Source organism: Mastigoproctus giganteus, chromosome 14 (assembly GCF_048544385.1).
Source record: "Mastigoproctus giganteus isolate SK-2022 chromosome 14, ASM4854438v1, whole genome shotgun sequence".
NCBI lineage: Eukaryota > Metazoa > Arthropoda > Arachnida > Uropygi > Thelyphonidae > Mastigoproctus > Mastigoproctus giganteus.
Genome location: NC_143588.1, coordinates 68,447,592 through 68,462,481, shown reverse-complemented (window position 1 = coordinate 68,462,481; position 14,890 = coordinate 68,447,592).

Genomic DNA, 14,890 nt, shown 5'->3' with positions numbered 1-14,890 from the left:
AGACTAGACTGCCATGGTTCAATTACAAGCTTTATATGATATAATTTATTTGTAGTCTGTCTACTCCATGAATCCTGCCATTGAGAGTGTATCTTTTCATGTATTATTTGCCTGTAACGTGTATAGGGGATTGACAGGCAGTGGTTATTAGTGGGAATTGCTGATCTGGCTGCAGCATCAGCCAAATAATTTTCCCTAATCCCAATGTGGCTGGGAATCCAGCAGAAGCAGATATCATATTGATGTTCATGGAGAGAGTGGATCTTCTGCTGAACTTGGGACAGAACTGGATGGGGATTCTATCTCACCGATAATATAGCCTGTAAGACGCTCAAAGAGTCAGAATATAAAATGAACCGTTGGTACTGACATTTACTAATGTGATCTAAGGCTAGTTCTATAGCATGCAGCTGTGCAGTAAATATGCTGCATTCAGGGAGAATCTGTTTTGTGGTGCATGTAAAGACAGCAACAGTAGATCCTACATATGATTCTGACTTCTGTATAATGAATGGCCTATTGTAGGGATAAAGGCACTTTGATGTCAAATTAGGTGCCTGTTTTTCAGTTTCATATTTCAGGACCAGGAACTATGGGGAATAGGAAGATATTGCAGAGATGTTAGAGAATGTATCCCCAAGAGAATTGGCTTTTGCAGGTGGGTCTGCAATAGCACATCCATTATAATCTAGGATCAATGAAGCGTGAGATGTATATTTTCTCTTCATTTTCCAGATTTTATCCCAGACCACCTTAGTACTAGTGGACTGAGTAATTGATGATGTGAATTGGATCCAGGATTCCTTTTGACTCTAACAGCGGATGTAGCGTGCTTTGGCTTGTGCACGTTTAAAGGCTATAAGGTTGGCTATGGTAAGATATCATTGGAATATCCTCCATGCTTTGTTTTGAGCCTTTTTTGCTGCTGTGCAATCTGCATTCCATCATGGTTTAGGAAATTGTGGAAACTAGGTAGATGTTTTTGGAATTGCAATTGCAGCTGCATGGACAATATTTTCTGTAATGTACGTAACTGCATCATTGATAGGCTCCTGACTGACTGCATTTATCTCAAAATTTGCCTGATGTTGAAAGGCATTCCAGTCAGCCTGATCAAACTTCCACCACAGTAACCTAACAGGAAAACATGGTCTATCATTAATTAGGGTGGTTATCATGGGGAAGTGATCACTTCCATATGGGTTCTTCTCCACCTCCCAAATAAGTGAAGGGAGGAGAGAAGGGAAGCTAGAAAGATCAGTGGCAGAATTTTTACAGGTAGGCATGTGGAAAAAGGTGTTTGTTCCCACATTTAGGAGGGAGAGGTCATTGTCATTGAGCATATACTCTATGACTCGTCCCCTTCCCTTGATGATAGCACTACCCCACAGGGTGTTATGGCCATTAAAATTTCCAAGAAGTAAGAAAGGGGAGGCAACTGCATTACAAAATCTTACAAGGTCTTTCTGGGAGATGTCGTTCCCAGGTGGCAAATAAATAGAGCAGATAATTAATAAAAATCCCATTGTAAGGCAAACTGCAACAGCCTCTATGCTGGTTGTAAGTAGCAAAAGCTGAGATGGGGTCTGTTTGCCCACAAGGATAGCCACTCCTCCATGAGCAGGCCCATCTGCAATTCTATCCTTATGAAAAATTGTGATGTTACGCATGGTGGGGTCATCACATGCCTTTAGGTAAGTCTCCTGTAAGCAAAAACAAGCTGGATCGTGCTTTTGCAGGAGGACCTTGCTGTCATCAGTATTTCACTGGAATCCACCACGGCAATTCCATTGTAGGAATTTAGCCATTATTTTAGCTTGGTGGGTCCATCAGACGGCTTCTGCTGAGAGCTTACTTTTCTCAGACTTGGATTTATCTCTTTTGGGGAAGTATGGATGCTGTCCTGTCTCCATTTCCTCCTCCGCAAAGAGTTCCAAGACTGAATCATCTGGTACATCCTCAATATCCATATTTTCTTGGGCACTAGGGGATACCTGAGGCTTCTTATTCTATACTTTTTTTACTGGATTCTATACTTTTTTACTGGTGGAGCATTAGGAGGTACCAATATGGGAGTGGCAGCTGATTGATCTTTCTTTGCGGGTGTTTGAGCTTAATAGGTAGAAAGTGATAGGAGTGAATGACTCTTTTGGTGGTAAAATCATTTCTGTTTGGGTTCCAATGGAACATCGCTCTGCTACATTCTGGGTGTAGGTGGGTTTGTTTACATTTAAAGGTTTCAATGCGTTTCTTAACTACTGATAAGATATGTTCAGCTCTGCCTTAAGTTGCTGAATTTATTTTTCTTCTTTCCACCTCTGGCATGCTTGTGAGTATGCAGAGCACTCTCCTTGGCAGTTAATACAGGATGGTTGTTCTGATGAACATGATGTTGTTTTGTGGTCCTTTGCACCACAGTGGGAGCATGTAAGGGCTCAATGGCAAGCCATTTAAGAGTGTCTACATTTTTTGCCACTTAAAGCACTATAAGGGATTTGGTATGTATGGATGAACTGGAAAGTCAATATATCCAGCTTTGATCTCATTAGGAGACATGGGTGAGTTAAATGTCAAGATGATATTTCTGGTGAGAACAAGTTTCCCCTCCCTACACATGAAGATTCATTTTGCAGCTGTCACTCCTTGGGGTTTTAATTCAAAACAGATTTCGTCTTCTGACACTTCCATAGGATCCCATTTGGCGATGACACCACGGGATGAGTTCAGTGTCTTGTGGGCGGTAACAATGATTGGCATTCCCCCTATAGGTGTAGCTCGGAGGAGCTCTTCTGAATGTTTGTCACTTCTGGTCTCTACAAGAATGTCGCCTGAGCAAAGCCATTTAACAGATTCATTAGAGCCTGCCAACCCTGACATTTTTCCTATGGGCTTCTCACTAGTAAAGTGAATTATCAGGTAGCAAGGAGTTGGACTGATATATCTTCTGTTTTCTATCTTTTAGCAGAAGTGACATTATCTGGATCAATGTTCACGTTTGCAGATAGGGACTGGGTTAGGGCACCAGAAGAAATTACTTTATCAGGATTTATGGTGATTTTATTTCAGTTCAGTGTCCGGGTGCCCCATCCACCATGGAGCCCAAAGGGATGCCCACTACCCGGCAAACAATAAATGCGCTTGGGAGTGGGATGCCAGGACTACCCAAACACCGTACCTGCACTGTTGCCAGACTGAATCCTGTCCCTCGGACCATGAGGGTAGGGGTGTGGCATCGACATGGCTGACCATCGCAGGCGAGCCCACTAGCCGGGCCTTCCAGGACCACCCGTCTTGTCGAAACAGGGGCTAGAGTGGTGTGTTGAAGCTGGGCCCCTCAATCGCCAAGATCCCCCCCCCTTTATGAATTTCCATGGGTCGCACTGCACGGCAAACATGCTGGATTCCATTGATGTCAGCCTGGAACCTAGGCTGTGGGTGTTGAATCCCAGTGATGCTAATCTGGAAGCCCAGCAGCATCACTGGGAGGTCGCCTCACAACGTACAGGTGCCCACATCGAGGGGCAGGACAATGCACCAGTGCACTGGTCACATGCTGTTGATGCTGCTTTGAGGCTACGACTTTACAGAATTTATCCATCCACCTTATGGGCCGGATCTGGCGCCCAGTGACTATTTCTTGTTTCGACACCTCAAGAAAAACTTATGTGGACATTGCTTTGCTGATGATAATGAACTGCATCTGCTATTTCTGCATTCTTTGATGGACAGGACAAAGAATCTTATTTGTCTGGTATTTTTTCGTTGCCAACAAAATGGAAGAACAAGTGTACTGAAGTTCGGAGGAGTTACATTGAAAAATAAAACTAAAATTTTGCCTCTATCTCTTTTCCTTCATAGGTAGGTAGATACTTTATTGAACGCCCCTCATACGTATCTAAATTGTTCACTTCATTTGGCATACATATACCAATTATATATTCCTTCATCAAAATTTTAAACATAATTAATGTATTATACCACTGTGCATGATAACTGATTAGTGCTTAAGCATTTAACATTAGTTGTGGAAGTTGACAGCTTAAATAAATTCAAGGCAGCTAGAGAATATTTCGAGTGAATGGATGAGTGAAATGGGATGGGTTTTTTTTTGGCTGATGCTGTATAAGCTTGCTTTCTTGCATCATATGCCTACTAATGCTAATGTTAATAAGTTATAATGCAGCTACATATGAATATTTCTCATTACTAGAGCATTGTCATTCCTAAATCTTAGTCACTTTTTTTTTTATTTAAGCTTAAAGCTTAAATAAAAAAAATGTTTCATGTATGCACAAACTGTGCATACATGAAAATTCTTAAGCAAACAATTTCATGTGTCATATACAATTTACTGTAGATCTAATTAGATGTACCTCATGCCTTGGTTACACGACCATCAATTATTTAGGTTCAAGAGCAGTGACAAAATATTTGGGGCTATAGACCCATATTATGATTAAAATAATGTGAATTTTTTACTGCTAGATGATGATTAAAGCTTAATGATTCTGTGATACAATGCTTTAGCCCCTACTCATCCCTTTACAAAATCTTCGGAATGACCCTATTTAGGCACAACTATTTCTTGTAAATTTATTGTCTGTTGTTAGGTATTGCTCTCCAGAAACTGGTAAAAAATTGTAACACAGTTTTATTTCTCTACTTGCTTGAAACTGCCACCACTGCTTTTTCACTCATGTCAGTTGAGTTTACAGTACAGGTTCAATGGCTGCCCTTCCCTGGGTTACTTCAGTGTCAAGATTTCCTAAAACTACTATCTTTTATGTAGGGCAAGCTTTCCTTCAATCTGGTGAAAATTATGAATCTTTCATTCCTATTTCTTTAATTACCTACTATTTACTAAAATTTTTCACAGGCTATGGGATACATTACTTTGTGAAAGGCTGGATCACTCCTATGATTATCAGCAGATTTCCCAGATTTCCTATCTTTAGAAAACTACGTTGGGTGGTCTTCCTAGGCTGCCTCATCAAACCCAGCTGTATACATCACACCTCTACTAATTGCTGGTTCACTTTTTTTTACTTTCATGTGCAACCTGCACTCCCATCCACACACTCATCACTCTTCTCATCTCCCTTCCCTCTATCCACTCATGTCTCTCACTCATGGTTCCTGCCAAAAAACTGATATTTGTAACAGAATTTTCTTATCCTTTACCCGACGCGAATATTAGAAAATCGCAATTCTCTATTAGAGAATTGCGATTTTCCTTTATCATACATATTACTGGAAATTCATCTGTTGTTTCACAGAAATGAGTCATCCACACTTTCACTAAATTTCGCTATGTCTCTATTTACATGGTAGGTACAAGTGGACACTACATTAGTTTTGTTTTAGCTGCTATGCAAGCAACCTTACAATGTCTAAGAGAAAATCATTGAGTGTATTTTAAAAAGTGGAAGTGCTGGTGTAGATCAGGGTGTTAAAAAAAAATAATAAATCGCTTTAAAATTTGGTACCCCTGCCAGTAGTGTGTCAACCATTCTGAAAAACTGTTTAGATTCTCAAACTATTTGAGTAAGTGGGACCCGGTTCTGGTTGGCTGGAAAATTTTAAAAGTGCCATGTCTTACTCGAAAAAGTCATATCTGGTGAAAGTGGAGTTGTAATCGAAGAAGACTGTACCCATTAGGAAGAAACAGTTTTAAAAAAAAATTATGGAGGACTAAGAGCCTAGAAACATATATAACGTTGATGAAACAGGTCTATTTTTTAAATGTTTGCCGAACAAGACACTGAATTTTAAAGGTGATAAATGTTTAGGTGGTAAAAATAGTAAGGAGAGAATTACAGTCTTGGTTGGTGCAAATATGGCTGATAATGAAAAATTGAAGCTTTTGATAACAGGCAAAAGTAAACAATCCCCATGTTTCAAAGGGGTAAAGTTGTTAGAGTCGGACTACAAACTACAGTCGAATCCCTTTATAGTGACCCTCTTTTTAACATCCCACACATTATAATGTCCAATGTGATTAGTCCCAGCTAATTTCTCATTAACCTAATGCTATTTTATGAACAACCATTTTCTCATTCCCCTGGGGGACATTATATGGAGCTTCGACCATACAACAAAAATCTTGGATGACAAGTGGACTTTTGGAACAGTGGATTTTAAATTTCGATATAAAGATGACGAAAGAAAACAGAGAAATCATGTTGATTGCCGAAAACCGCCTGCCCACCTTCACTCAGTAATTTCAAAAATTACAAGTGTGAAGCTTGTTTTCTTCCCTCCAAATACATCCTATAAACTGCAGCCAATGGACCAAGGCATTATTAAGAATTTGAAAATGCACTACCAAAGGTGCATACTGAAAAAAATTATATTGAGAATACCAAGCAAACTATAGATTCTATAATAGATTTGCAGATGTGCATATCAGAGTTGGGGAAAGTGTGAAGTCAAGATGTGACAGAAACAATGATTAAGAAATGTTTCACTAAAGCAGATTTTGCTAAAATGCCAATTAACAGCAATGAAAGGGATGAACTACTAAAAGATATTGAGCAATCGTGAAAAGAACTCAAAGCGAGAGGTTTGATCAGTGAAGAAATAATTCTTGACGAATTTCTGGAGTTAATAATGATGTCATAGTAGCTGAATATCTGAATGACTCCAACATTTTGGAGAGTATTCAAAGAACTGGTAACAATATCGATGATGAGTTGGATGAAAATGAAGCATGAAGGCAATGAGGGTAATATTAAACCTTCCAAACACGAAATGTCAGCAGCATTTGAAACTTTGCATCAAGATCTTCAGTATGAAGAAAATATATTTGAGTGTTTAAACAAATGCGAATATTTTTATGAATGATGTACAGCAAAATCCAGTGCACAAAAAAAAAAAAAAAAATATATTTTACGAAATAATTCTTAAAAGTGCATCATTTAAGTAGTCATTTCTTAATATGTATGTATTAATAAATTAATTGTTTTAAAATATTATAAAATTTATTCATTCTCACTTATTTCCGATGTATTTCCCATCTTTTACTATATTTCTGAATATTGAATTACGGCATTTTTTTCATTGTTGAAAAGGTCATATTTCATTATAACAAAATTTTTGTTTAACGAATTTTTTAAAGTGAACAATCGATTTTGTTATATAGAGGTCCAACTGTATTTGGATTTCAGGAAAGTTTCTGATACCGCTGCACATAGAAGACTGCTGTACAAATTCGAGCAGTGTAGCATTAACAGCAGGTTACTGCTATGGATAAAGGGGTGGTTGAGTAGGAGGAATAGCAAGGGAGTGGTTAACAATGGACAGGGCCATGCAAAGGTACTTGGAAGCCTGGAGGCAAAACGTTAAGGGACCTCATTTATTTATGTTGAAACTTTTATGGCTCCCTCGATTGGGCCCCCTAGATTGAGGCCTTGGTGTGCCGGATTCAATGTATCCCCCCCCTCATGGCTCTGTCAATGGATGCTGCTCTTCATGGAATAATGTTATAAGTAGAGACCTACAGGATTTACTGCCAGACGCAGTTATTTTCAATATTTATTAATGATATTGATGAAGGTATATATCAGGCTTAATGTCTAAGAATGCAGATGATACAAATGTTGGCAGGGTGGTTAATGACAGTAATAAAGTATGCTACTGAAACAAGATCTAAAAAAATTAGGCATATGGGCTGAGAAATAGTAACTGAAGTTTAACATTGACAAATGCAAGGTACTGCACATGGGTTGCTGTAATCCCAGATTAACATACCGACTGTGTGGTACTACTCTTGGTAGTGAAAAATTAAAACTCCTGGGGTAACTGTACAGTCAGATATGAAGTTCTCTCACCAGTGTAAACAGGCTGCGAGGTCAGTTCATGGGGGTTCTGTCAATGATATACAGGAATTTTGCTAGTAGGGATAAGGAAATGGTAATCCCATTGTATAAGGCAATGGTCAGGCCACATCTTGAGTACTACATACATGTCTGGAGAACTCATTTTAAGAATGTAGAACTGCTGGAATGGGTGCACAGAAGGGCAACAACATCAACAAGATTGGTGAGGGGGAACTGCAAACTGCACCATCTGGAGACTAGGCACCTGAAAGGTGATCTGACTGAAGTGTTTAAGGTTTTGAATGGATTGAGCAAACTCAGTGCTGATGTAATTCTTCCTCTTGTTCACACTGCACAAGAGGGGGCATAAATTCAAATTGAGGAAAGATGGTTGAAGAACAGTTGCTGAAGTTTCCCTTCAGCCAGTGGGTGGTTGATTGTTTAAAAACTTCCATCTGTTGTGGAAGTGGATAGTTTGAATAAATTCAAGGCAGAACTAGAAAAACTATTGGAGTGGATGAGTAGGTGAAAATTTTTTTTTTTGGCTGATGCTGTATAAGCTTGCTTTCTAGCATCATTTTCCATTACTAATACTAATAATATTTGTTTTATTTTGAGCAATAAAGAATTTTATATATATGTATGAAATTTTGCATTTCAGCCAAACAGTGATTGGTGGCATCAACTTCCATGTAGTGTTGTGGGAGTAGGTAATCTGAATAAATTTAAAAATCTGAACAAATTAATAGCTGGAATGGCCAACATAGTTGCCAATATTAATACTAAAAACAATGATATTCAAATAAAAATTTCTGTTTGTAATTTTTAAATAAAAATTATCAGATAAATATATATGTGCATTCCTTTCTTGCCCAATTCATAATCATATCAAATAAACACATAAATAAACATATTAATAATGCTAACTTTACATTCTGTAAGACTGGAATATAATTGTAACCAAGACTCTGAGTCAATTTTTGCAAGTTTAGCCTTAAATTAATCTACTTTATTATTCAATATTCTATTCATAACAGGAATCATATTATAATTGTTTAGCATAAGAAAAATAATTTTCATACGTTGATATTATTATATACAATTTTTTTTCTATATGATTTAGGTGTTTAATAAAGCTGTAATCCTAGTTGTTTCTATAAAAAATTAAGGTTTTGCAACTTTTCTATACAAAGTAATAATTAATTTGTATCATTGATAATTTAATTAATGATTAATGAATCTAGTTGAAAAAAGCTATTTCAGTGCTCTCTGAGAATACATATTAGTCCTTTATTAGATTTTTTTCCTGAAAGAAGCAGCCCCAGGGGCTCACATCTGGTAGTATGGGCTTGGCACACCCAGGGTCCTGAGCTGGATATCATCATTATCCTTTTTCTTGGTGATCCCCTTCTGCTTCTCTTTCTCAGGGTAACTCAGAATTTTTTTTTCTTGGCTGGTGCAGCAAAAGTCTCAGACTTCCTTGTACCATATGGCTAATGATAATAACAATAATAATAAATCTGCATGGAGTGGCCAAATTTCTGGGGGTAGCCCTGCTATTGCCTAGCATGTATAATGCAGTAATGGCATCATCAGTTGTCAGAGTAGACTAATTACGACCATTAAAAAGAAATATTTTAAATGAGGAGCCATGTTGGTAACAAATTTTAGTTTTATTGAAACAGACTATTAGCCATAGAATCATTGGACAAGCACTCCCAATTTACTAAAACATTACATGCTACGTTTTTGTTCCTCTATGGTATCCTTCTTCAGGTCAAATGGGTCAGAGGAAGGCCTGATGGGTGTTATTAAAATGGCATTGGTACGTTATTATTATTATTACTCTTATATTAATTCTCCCTGATTGGGGGGTTCCACCTCATGACGAGTATTGCTACCAAGTACACAGGGTGGTTGTAGTTATGTCTGGTGTTACTGTTGGTCGAGGAACTCTCTGACTATCCTACAGTTGTTCAGGATTGTGACTTTCTGGAGTTCCTTGTAGGTGTTCGCTGGGAGACCTATTGCTGTTGGGATGTTATGTAGGGTCTTTGCATCATACCTGTGGTTGACATGATGATCGGGATGGTCGTTATTTGTTGCATATTCAACGTCTCTTTGATCTCCTGTCCTAGGTTCGTGTACTTCCTGATTTTTTCCCCATGGGTTTTCTGCTGGTTGCCAGTGTTGGGTACTGCTATTTCAATTGGATAGGTAGCCTTTTCCTTCTTGTCCACAAGGGTTATGTCTGGTCTGTTGTGGAGGATTTTCCTATCCGTTATTATGGCGCAGTCCCAGTACAGCTTGTGGGTTTAGGTCTCTAGTACTGCCTGGGGTTTGTACTTGTAGTATGGTACACTTTCTTTGGTCAACTGGTATTTCCTCGTTAGCTTCTCTATGTAGTCGTGTCTATGAGCATACTAAGTCTGCGTGATCACCTTGCATCGCCCTGTGATCTGTTGGATTGTTTCTGAGGCCAGGTGGAATCGTTGACATGTGTCATCGGACACTCTGGGCTCCTTGACAATGTAATTTCTATAGTTTCTGGTGTTGATTACCTGGTCTTGGATGACGAGCATGAAACCTTCAGTCACGGGGAAGAGCGTCCCGCTCGTGAGCCATGCACTGGAAGCAATTTTATCTATGTGATCTTGATGGAGATCATTGTAGTGTCTGCCATGGAGCATCTTCTCTGCCCATCTTTCTAGCTTTGTTTGTGTCTCCTCGCTTAGGTTGAGTGGGATATACCGCTTGTCTAGCTTCCTTATGGCCTGCCGGTATGCTGCTGTGTGTTTCTGGAAGTAATTCTTCAGGTTAGCAATCGCTGTCTTCTGTTGCTCAATGAGGTCAATCAGGCCCCTTCCTCCTTCTTTCCAGGCGATTGTCAGGAGGCTCTTGAAATCATTTATGAAAAACCCTGTATGTGTTAAAGAAGGCTGGTTTATACTGAAAAGTTTACTCAATATAATTTTATATTATTTAACGTAAGATCATATAAAATTTATCTTCCTTGAACAGAGGAGGGTTAGGTTCTTTAGGTTATGTTAAGTTAGGCTAGGTGTGCCTTAAGCACCACAGCAACTAAGGTTATGGGACGACAATATATTATGTCTGTAATTGTGTTTATTCTTTGATAGATTTGCTTTTTATTGGAGGAAAAATCCGAGTTTCCCGGAGAAAAACCATGGGCCCCCACTCGAGATGAAACTATTATTTTTAGAACACTCGAATAATTAAATTCATCTGCCATACTGTGTGTCTGTTAATTGCGAGTGTTCTGTGGTCGATTTGTCTATTTTGCTGGACGAAAAACCCGTTTCAGGGAAAAAAACCTTGCTAGCTACGTCTGAGACCGACTAACTCAGCCACAGAGTGAAAAAAAGCCAATTAAAGTTCTTCGCATCATCGAGAGGATTCGAACCCGGGCCTTTTCCACCTGTTATGGGGAGGAAGGTGACAATTCCACTGTGCCACCCACGCAGACTCTCCGCTCGAGACCAATGAAATATTATGAAAGCAAAGCCCATAACCCAGGCCTTAGCCACAAGGTGTAACATAATTGTGACTATAACCACGCACTAGCTGCGAGGGAAGCAAAGAGATAGAGAGCGAAAATCCTTTCTCAAATATTGAGTATACAGTTCTATCATGTGATGAAGATAAACCTGGAAATCATTTTGGTAAACTTCATTGCCAGAACTGTAAAAGATGATGCTGCAGTAAAATGCTTTTGGTTTGCTTTTTGGTTTTTGGGGATGACATCTTGTGGTTTTGTGACATTCTTGATAATGTTGTTCTTTCAGCACTAATGTAACTTTATGGCTCGGTGCTTTTCCAAGGAGAATACTGTGCCACTCATAAAGATTCATACAGTACAGGCTTAGTAGGGGATGCAGTGGGTATGGAGCACCCAGGCCAACTGATTAAAGGGGGAGGCCAGTATATATTAAAGTACAGGAACTCCCCGACTTACGTAATACTCGACTTATGGAAATTCAACTTTACGTAAGTTTTTGCTGGCCGGTGCAAATTTAAAAAAATCGTGGAAACATATTTTGCATCCCATAGGAATAAATGGAGGTATCGTGAAAACATCGTAATGTGAACCCAATAACACATTGTTTTTTATTTGGTAATTCGCTCCAAGACCTTGGAAGTTGAAAATTTTGCTGTATGACTAAGCTATTTATCTCTCTAAAATTTATATTTATAATGGAAATTGCACATCATTATCATAGGTTCCCGTTATATATAAGAATCAATTATGAACGCCTTTGTGATATTTTCGTAAAGCACGTTTCTGGAAGTCACGACCAAAAAACAATAAAAACAATTTGCACTTTCTGGTTTATTGGGCTTTTCTGTTAGCGTAATCTATTATAAACAGGTAGTAAACTGGATCTTATTACAGTTGCGATAATTCCCATAACTGGAATTCTGTGGGTTTTTACGTTACGCTATTAGTGAAATGAGTTCCCATTCAGTGAAATCTTCAATCATATAAAAAACAAATTTTCAGAAACTTCTCTTCATTCCTATTTACGTATTACAATGATGAAGGGAAAGCGACCAACGAAAAGTACAGGAAACGAAACAAAATTGATTTAGAAATGAAGATGAAAATGATCAAGAAGTACAAAGCAGGACAAAGTGTGTCATCTATTGCACGGAATTGGGTTTCGCTGCTTCAAACAGAGAATACTATTTTAAAGAACAGTGCGCATATAAAAGAACATGTTAAAGGATCAACACACTTAAGATCAACAGTGATCACAAAACAGCGTTCAGGTGCTATATCAAAGATGGAAAAGCTATTAATAATATGGATGGAAAATTAGATTCAGAAGCAAGTGCCCCTGAGTCCAATGGCCATTCAAGAAAAGCAAGAAGTATTTATGAAGATATTAAGGATAAGTACAGCGAACTCCAACCCAAGTTCGTAGCAAGCAACGGGTGGTTTTATAGGTTCAAGCATCGCGTTGGTTTAAACAACGTTGAACTAAAGTATGCGGTGAAGTCGCCAGTGCCGATTCTGCAGCTGCAGAGAAATTTTGTAATGCGTTGGAAAAAATTATTGATGAAGGCAGCAAATTTCTAAACGTGCATTTAAGGACATGAATAAAGCCACTCTACCCGTGCATTTCTGATCGAACCAGAGAGCATGGATAACAATATCTCTCTTTGATTGGTTTAAATACTGCTTCATTCCCGACGTTGAAGAATATTGTAAAGACAGCGACGTTCCTTTGAAGAATTTGCTTCTATAAGATAATGCTCCTGGACGTCCTACGCATCTAGATGATTTCAATTTGAACTTGACAGTCATATTTATACCGGCAAACACGACTTCACTCATCCGACCTATGGATCAGGGTGCTATTTCGAATTTCAAAGCATACTATTTAAGCACAACATTTGCTCAGGCATTGTCTGCAGTAGACAATGAGAAAAATTTTACGTAAAGAGACTTTTGGAAGTCTTACAATATTTACCAGGCCATCTTCAACATTAACAAGGACTGGGCGAAAATTACTAAAAGTTGTTTAAATGGCGCATGGAAGAAAATATGCCCATGTCACATAAAAGGCTTCGAAGGGCTTGAAAAAGACGAATCATATGAAGAGGTTACAGACAGATGTGTATTGCTTAAAAAAATAGTACCGTAACGCTCGTTCTCCAGAAAACTATATGATAACGCTACATCGATTGTATGGCCGAACAGCAGAAAGGATGCAAGCGGCGAAGCAAAAGATGCAAGGTGCAATTAACCATAGATTAGCATTAGCATTAGCAGAGGCATATGATACAAGAAAGCAAACTTATTCAGCATCAGCCAAAAAAAAAAAAAAAAAAAACACACCACTCCCATTTCACCCCTCCGTTCGCTCGAAATACCTGTCCAGTTGAGCCTTAAATTTGTTTAGGCTATCAACTTCAACAATAAGTGATGGAAGTCGGTTCCACCAACCAACCACCCGCTGGCCAAAGGCAAATTTCCGCACATCTATCCGACATCCGTCCTTCCTCAATTTGAATTTATGCCCTCTGAGCTGATTATTCTGAGCAAGATGAAGAATCCCATTGGCATTGAGCATGCTCAAACCATTCAAAGCCTTATACACCTCTATCAGATCACCTCGCCGGTGCCTAGTCTCCAGACTCTGTAATTTGCAAAACTTAAGCCTTTCTTCGTAAGAGCAACCCTTTGTTCCATTCACTAATCTTGTTGCCCTTCTCTGTACCCGTTCCAGCAGCTCTATATCCTTCTTGAAATGAGGCCTCCAGACCTGTATACAGTACTCAAGATGTGGCCTAACCATTGCCTTATACAAGGGAATAATCACCTCCTTATCCCTGCTAGAAAAATTCCTGTATATCATTGACAAGACACCATGAGCTACTCTTGCAGCTCGTCTGCACTGCTCAGTGAACTTCATATCTGCCTGCACAATTACCCCCAGGTCCTTTTCATTCTCCACCACTGTCAGTGTAGTACCGCAGAGTTGATACGTTGCTCTGGGGTTACTGTTTCCCATATGTAGTACTTTACATTTGTCAATGTTAAACTTCGTTTGCCACCTCTCAGCCCATCTGTTCAACCTTTCCAGATCCCGTTGCAGCAGCATAGCGTCAGTGGTGTCCTTAACAACCCTGCCAACCTTTGTATTATCTGCAAACTTGGACATTAAACTTGATATCCCATCATCAATATCATTCATAAACACCGAAAACAACAACGGACCCAACACTGAACCCTGAGGAACTCCACTAATAACATTAGTCCACGTTGAGCAGTGTCCATTGATTACCACTCTCTGTCTTCTGCCACTCAACCATCTCCTTTATGGAGCAAGCCTACAAGAAGCACTGCAACCTATACGCGGCCTACATCGACTGAATCAGACTTCAGACTCACGGTTCAAAGAACAATCAGTTCTAGTGTTCAGCTCATGGCGAATCAAAATGCAGCGTTCGCACGCATCACAGTATATCTCATTCGTTGGATCTCTTTATCTAACACATTGTAATTTAGTAAGAAACGTTCAAGTTTCATTGCGAAATTTATATTT